General features: G+C 37.6%; 1 protein-coding gene across 1 annotated transcript in view; it reads right to left on the bottom strand.

Moving 5' to 3' along the window:
- COL5A2 (collagen type V alpha 2 chain) overlaps positions 1-579 on the bottom strand; it is a 155,140-nt gene extending 154,561 nt beyond the window's left edge. The window contains exon 1 of the mRNA XM_076342195.1: positions 522-579. The gene's annotated coding sequence lies outside the window, so the exon portion shown is untranslated. The remainder of the gene's footprint in view (positions 1-521) is intronic.
- Between the last annotated feature and the right edge of the window lie 5,421 nt (positions 580-6,000).

Below are 6,000 nucleotides of genomic sequence, written 5' to 3' on the forward strand. Positions count from 1 at the left end.
CTGCAGTTCCTCTAGTGTTTAAAAAAGAGGAAATTTTAACAGGGTGGGATTTAGCATAAAACGCCTCATTTAGTAGTGGAACACGTGAAATTCAGTGCTGGCTGTGATAATGAAATGCAGCTTTTTATTTTTAAGATAATGTTCAGATATTTATTTTTAACCACCTTTGAGAGCTGTTTTTGTTTAGCAGTGCTCCAGATCAGTGACTCTTCTCTTTCACCCACCCCGTGGAATTGATAGCTAGAAGAATGCAGTAGGTACCGTAAATACAGAAAGGCATCAGTGCCCTTGGATTCACTCAGTGAAGTTATATAGCAACAATTTGTTAAATGTGTTAAAATATTTAATTTTAACTGGAAAAGGGAAAAAGTGCCAAATTAATTTTCACAATGCAAGGCAGGTAACCCTTTACAGAAATTGAGTTCTAGCCATTCCAGAAGCTGGCAGTATTAAGCATCAGTAACTCAGCCTCTATAACAGCATTTCTATTGCACACTCTGATGGAGTCAGAGTATACTTACTGCATACAATCTCTCCTTCAGAATAAAGACTCTATGTAAAGATTCTCTCAGATCCAGCCTTTTTCACAAAAATAGTTCTTTCTTGCCAAGTTGATCTAATCTGTTGATAAAAATAAAATTTCCAGTTACAACATTATATTAAAAAAACTTACACATTTTGTCTTCAAACAACTGAGGCTTCCCTTCTGTAATGACTGTTGCATAGACATGTTTATGCACAGAGGACAACTTTCAGAATTTGGATCTAGAGACCTGCTGCATTTATACCACACAATGAACCCATGATTGCGATAACTAAACCTTTATCATAGCAGATGGAAATTATGTTTTACATGAAATGCGGTAGTATCTTAAATCTGGTTTTATTTGACAGCATTTTGTCTGCAATGCGGGCAGGACAGCCCAGCAACTAAGGCTGGGCTATGGCCAAAAACAGTAAAGGGACTAAAACACAAACCTGCCGGGAAGTGAAACTCTGGCCAAATATTCAGCTATAGCCTGACTGCCCACACAGACCCAAGCAGGTTTTATGAAAGACCAGGCGGCCGATACAGCCTGAACAACTACATGTTGCGCAATGGCACTCATACTGCATTGACAACTAAACCTGACATTTCTCATATAGAATCATAGAATCATTAAGGTTGGAAAAGACCTCTAAGATCATCAAGTCCAACCATCGACCCAACACCACCATGCCCACTAAACCATGTCCCTAAGTGCCTCATCTACTCATCTTTTAAATACCTCCGGGGATGGTGACTCAACCACTTCCCTGGGCAGCCTGTTCCAGTGCTTAACCACTCAAGTGTATATTATACATTCTTTCAGAGAGGAAAAAAAAGCATTCAAACAGGATTTCGTTGTCTAAATTTCTTTAAGGTCTGCCCTTAGGCATCTTACATGAATCTTAAGATGGATAAATACCTTCAACAACCTGGATTTAACCATCCTATGATTCTAAATCTCAGCTAATGACTTTGCTTATTTGTCTGCCAAAGTACGAAAGTTATGAAAAATAAAAAAATCTGGAAAAATACAAATAAAATGTCATAAATTATCAAATACCACAAGACTCAGTTTTACTTTTTACAAGAAATTATGTTCTTTGTTAGAGTAACTTACAAGGTATTTTAAGCTGAGATACAGTTTATGGAAGCTCTGGACAGAAACAGGATACTGGATGGACTGGACAAAGCTGTCTTATAGAAGGATATTACTGAAATTCATTACCCCCCCCAAAACGTGGGGAGCCAATGCTGATGCTATGGCTTCCTAGTTATAGGAATCTGGTAGGGATGGACCCACAGCCCCCAGGGTAACAGCTGACCCTGTGGGGAGAAAACTATTTGTTCCAGTTCTCAGTACCACAGCTTGTTATCTAGCTAGTCTTGTCTGCACTGAGGTAGTACACGTAACAAAACATTATTTTCTGTAACTGGTTTTCAGTTAAGGGTTATTATTGGAAATGCTATATAAGAACCAACTCTCAATCTTATGTCTACTATATTCCTGGTAGTTTTCTGTACCTTTAAAAACCTTATGTCCTGGCTGCGTACTTTACTCAGACTTTTCTTTTTGCAAACCGATCACTATCTTCCCACTGTGTAAACCAGACATTTTGTGATCAAATAGTTCACATATCAGCGTGGCCAAATTTCTTTTCCAAAATAAAATCTGTGCAAACTGATAAATTAAATCAGGCTGAACATGGGAGCAATCTATGGAGTGCCAGACAAAGGTGACACTGCATAGCCTGGTGCACACAGAGACAAGCGATAGCCAGGCGATACCTCACTCTGTCTGCTAGCTGCTCAGAGCACTAACTTGTCAAACAAAAATTCATAACAGGGAAAATGAAATTAACTGCCACATGAAGAACCCAGTAAGAAGCACAGATTTAGTCAACTAACTTAATTTATGCTAAATAGAATTCCCTCATGTTCTTACAGCTGAACTGCAGAAAAATCACTGTTCTGCAAGTAAAGTGAATGGAAAAATGTTAAGAAAGCCAGGATTGGACAAGACTTGTGAGTCACTACAGAGCTATCCAAAGGGATACAGAGGTCGTCCACTCGCTAGAACGTGGGCTGGAACAGTCACTGATTTATTTTCCAAGAATCCCAATAAGAGGCACTCTCAGGGGAGCACGAGACGAGATTTTGCCACGATTGCAGCTACAAAGGTGACTACAGTTAAGAAATTCTGGCGAACGTTAGTGGCTACAGTAGTAAGTCAATGCTGTACTCAGAAACCTTTGAGAATGCAAGCACTGATAGGGAAGCAAGACATTACAATAGCATAACTGGTATGAGAGTTTGTGAGCACTAAATGTGTTTATTAATTGATTTATTCATATGCATTCTTATCAAAGAAAGGATCTAAATTTACTGTTTGGGACTCACGTTTTATGACTGAGCATTTGAAGGTAGCTTTGGACATCCCTCTCTGAATTACAGGATTAGTGGGTATTCCTTGCTAGGAAGGAATATAAGAGCGTTAAGTTTACTGCTCTACTCAGAGTTTACCTACCCCCCCATTCCACAGAAGTGGTGAATTCCAATTACTGTTTTCAGACTAGTGAAACAGACAGACATGCAGGACTACTTGATGAAATGAAAAATGTAGAATATAAAATTTGATGACATTATAAACCAGCCTTTCTGCTTTAGGTTTGGATCAGCCTGAACTAGGTTAAATGCAAGAATTTATAATTTTATTTAATATATTATTAATTTAAAATTAAACCAATAAAAATCTACCTCTAAGGCTCTAGATGATTTAACTTAATTATACAATATGCTAAAATGCAATTAAACTAAAACACAAAACCTTGTCTAGCTACTACTTTCCTCTTCCATAATTTAAAATGGAAGCATTTAATCTGCCTGGCAGAGGCATGTTTTCTTTACCAGTATCCCTAGAAGTCACCAAATTCAGACTATTTCTGAGTAAGTCATACAGAACTCCTGGTCTTTGAGTCCTTGCAAGATGACTTTGTGTGCAGCCCAGCCACTTTAATAATAGGGAGATACAGCTCTGGCAGCTCTACTGATTATATCTGTAGCACATGGAACTGCACATTAAAGAAGCTCTGACAACTGGTTAGAACTAGTAGAAATTACCTTACACGACATTAAAAAGCACTGGTCCCATATAAAATTAAATATATAAGAAATACAGTTTTAAATGAGGAATTGAGAAAGGCAACAGAAATACGGGACCTCAATCTTTTTGTTTTATGAGTGATCTAAGGCTGAAGAAAAAACCCTGCAATTTGGGTGGTACAAGCTAATGACATACAGAACTCCAGATCAAAAGTGATTAAGTCTGTAATTCTATGAAGTCACGTTCTATCAGCTGATTTTGTCACACTCCTGTCTGCCCCAAATTCATCATGGGCATTATTTTCATGCTCAAAACTCAGTTTTGTGCAACATATGGGTTATTTACCTGTTTTATCATCCGTAAGTAGAAAGAACAAGAACCACGATTCGCTTTCACCTACTTCTTTGAAACCCTTCTCATCTCGGTAGCATTTTTTAGGTGTTGCTATGGGGAGGGCTGGGCCACAGTAGCCATGCTAAAGGTCACCAAGCTTTGATTGAGAAGTTTCTTGGTGCCTACATTGCTTCACAGACCGCTAGCTCTCTGCTTGCTTCAGATTCCTGTCTTATCACCGATTATTGTTTGATGAAGATTCTGACTCAGATGTAAGAAAAAAAAACAAAATCAAAGATAAGTTATGACTAGGCTCTCTAACCTCCCATGACTAAAACTTCATGTTTAACCATTAAAGCAGAGGCAGCATTTTGCAGCCGCAACCATTTTTCCTTTGTATGATAACATGTGTCACCACCTTTTAACATTTTTAATGGTGTATGTATTTTAAATGGGGAAGGTAATCACAAAACTCTCTAAAATCACTGTGCCAGATGTTGATGTAGTAGAAGAGGAATCCCAGAGATATAATAGACTGGAAGCCACAGTTCATCTAGGAAGCCAACCTGGAAAACATGACTAGTGCTGTGGGTAATGTGGGAGTTCAAACATGTATCTTTTCCAGAAAAGAAAAAACCCACACCCTAGAATTTTTCAGAGCTACATACATCAGTGCATGCTCTGAAAATGCTGTGAACTTTTACATGCTATTTTCTGTCTGCTTTTGAAGTAACCTCACTTTGTGTGTAGACATGGCCCTTCATTTTTGTCTAGAAAAGATGACTAATATGATTTTAGTTAGAAATGTGCAGTTTTGAAAATATTATCCTGTGTTTTGTATCAACTGTCCACATCAAGATGGGAAATATTAATCATTGTAGCAGTCTGCCGCACACAAGTAGATTCATTTAACAGATGTAAGATTTAAGTAAAACCTTGTGCTCATGATGAAAAATGTGGAGTAAATCCAGTACAAGGAAAATAAAGCACAAAACTTATTAAAGGAGGAATGTGAGAAAGAAGTGTCCTAAACATCCTTCTTATTCTTGCCTTCTTAGGAGGACACCATGCTGGGCAACCCTGGGGAAGGAGGAAGAACTCTCTCTGCTCCCTGAGGAAAAAGTGGGGAACAAGAGAGTCATTAGTCCTCACCTTTGGAAAGCTGACTCCTGCTCAGTCATTACTTGCACACAAGAAGAAAGAGTGTGTGAAAATCCTAGACAACAGCACAATGCCTATAAAGGGGCATTCTTCTGCCCGACTTCCACTGGTGATTAGATTATGATCTGAAAGATAAGTTGTTTATCTGCATAAAAGTCAAAAGGATTTTTTTTTTTAACCTGATGCAAAAATGTATAGAAATAGCTAGAAAGTTCTTAAACCTCAATAGGATTTGGATCAGTGTCGTTGAATTAGAGGATGACAAAATAAATTGTGCATTGCACTTTTTTCCCTGGATAAAGTTCACAAACCCACACAAATGAGAGCTCTTCAGTTTTTTTAGTAAATCAAGACAAAAATCCTTACAGAAAGACAATTCCTTTCCGTAATCAAAGTATTACCTCATCTCTCAAAGCATTATTAAAATACCATTCCCATAACGTCAGTTGGTCTTACTACCACAAAGCAGGAAAAATTGAGTAAATGGAGTATTTAATTTGCAGTCTTACTACACAGCTAGAAATACACTAACAAGTTGTAATTCTTCAAAGATAGTAATCTGTAATATATGCTGTAGCTACTTTTTGGCTTCTACATATTTCTAAAATAGACCAGTATTTCCATTTTTTAACCAAGTTATTACAGCTTTAACATATTTTATGTTACTGCTGTCAGAATATACTTAAACAACTGATGACTTAATTTTATTTTGTGGAAGGGCTTAGAAGTGCCCATCAAAGATTATGTCGTAACAGCATTATGGTGAGAATAGGAAACAGTAAGAGAGAGTGCGTGCAACAGATGAGACTGCAAATCACAGACAGAACTACAAGGTAATAAGCAGATAGGGTAATAAGCAATACAAAGTCAGAGTTAA

The sequence above is a fragment of the Aptenodytes patagonicus genome, chromosome 6 (genome assembly GCF_965638725.1).
Source record: "Aptenodytes patagonicus chromosome 6, bAptPat1.pri.cur, whole genome shotgun sequence".
Lineage (NCBI taxonomy): Eukaryota > Metazoa > Chordata > Aves > Sphenisciformes > Spheniscidae > Aptenodytes > Aptenodytes patagonicus.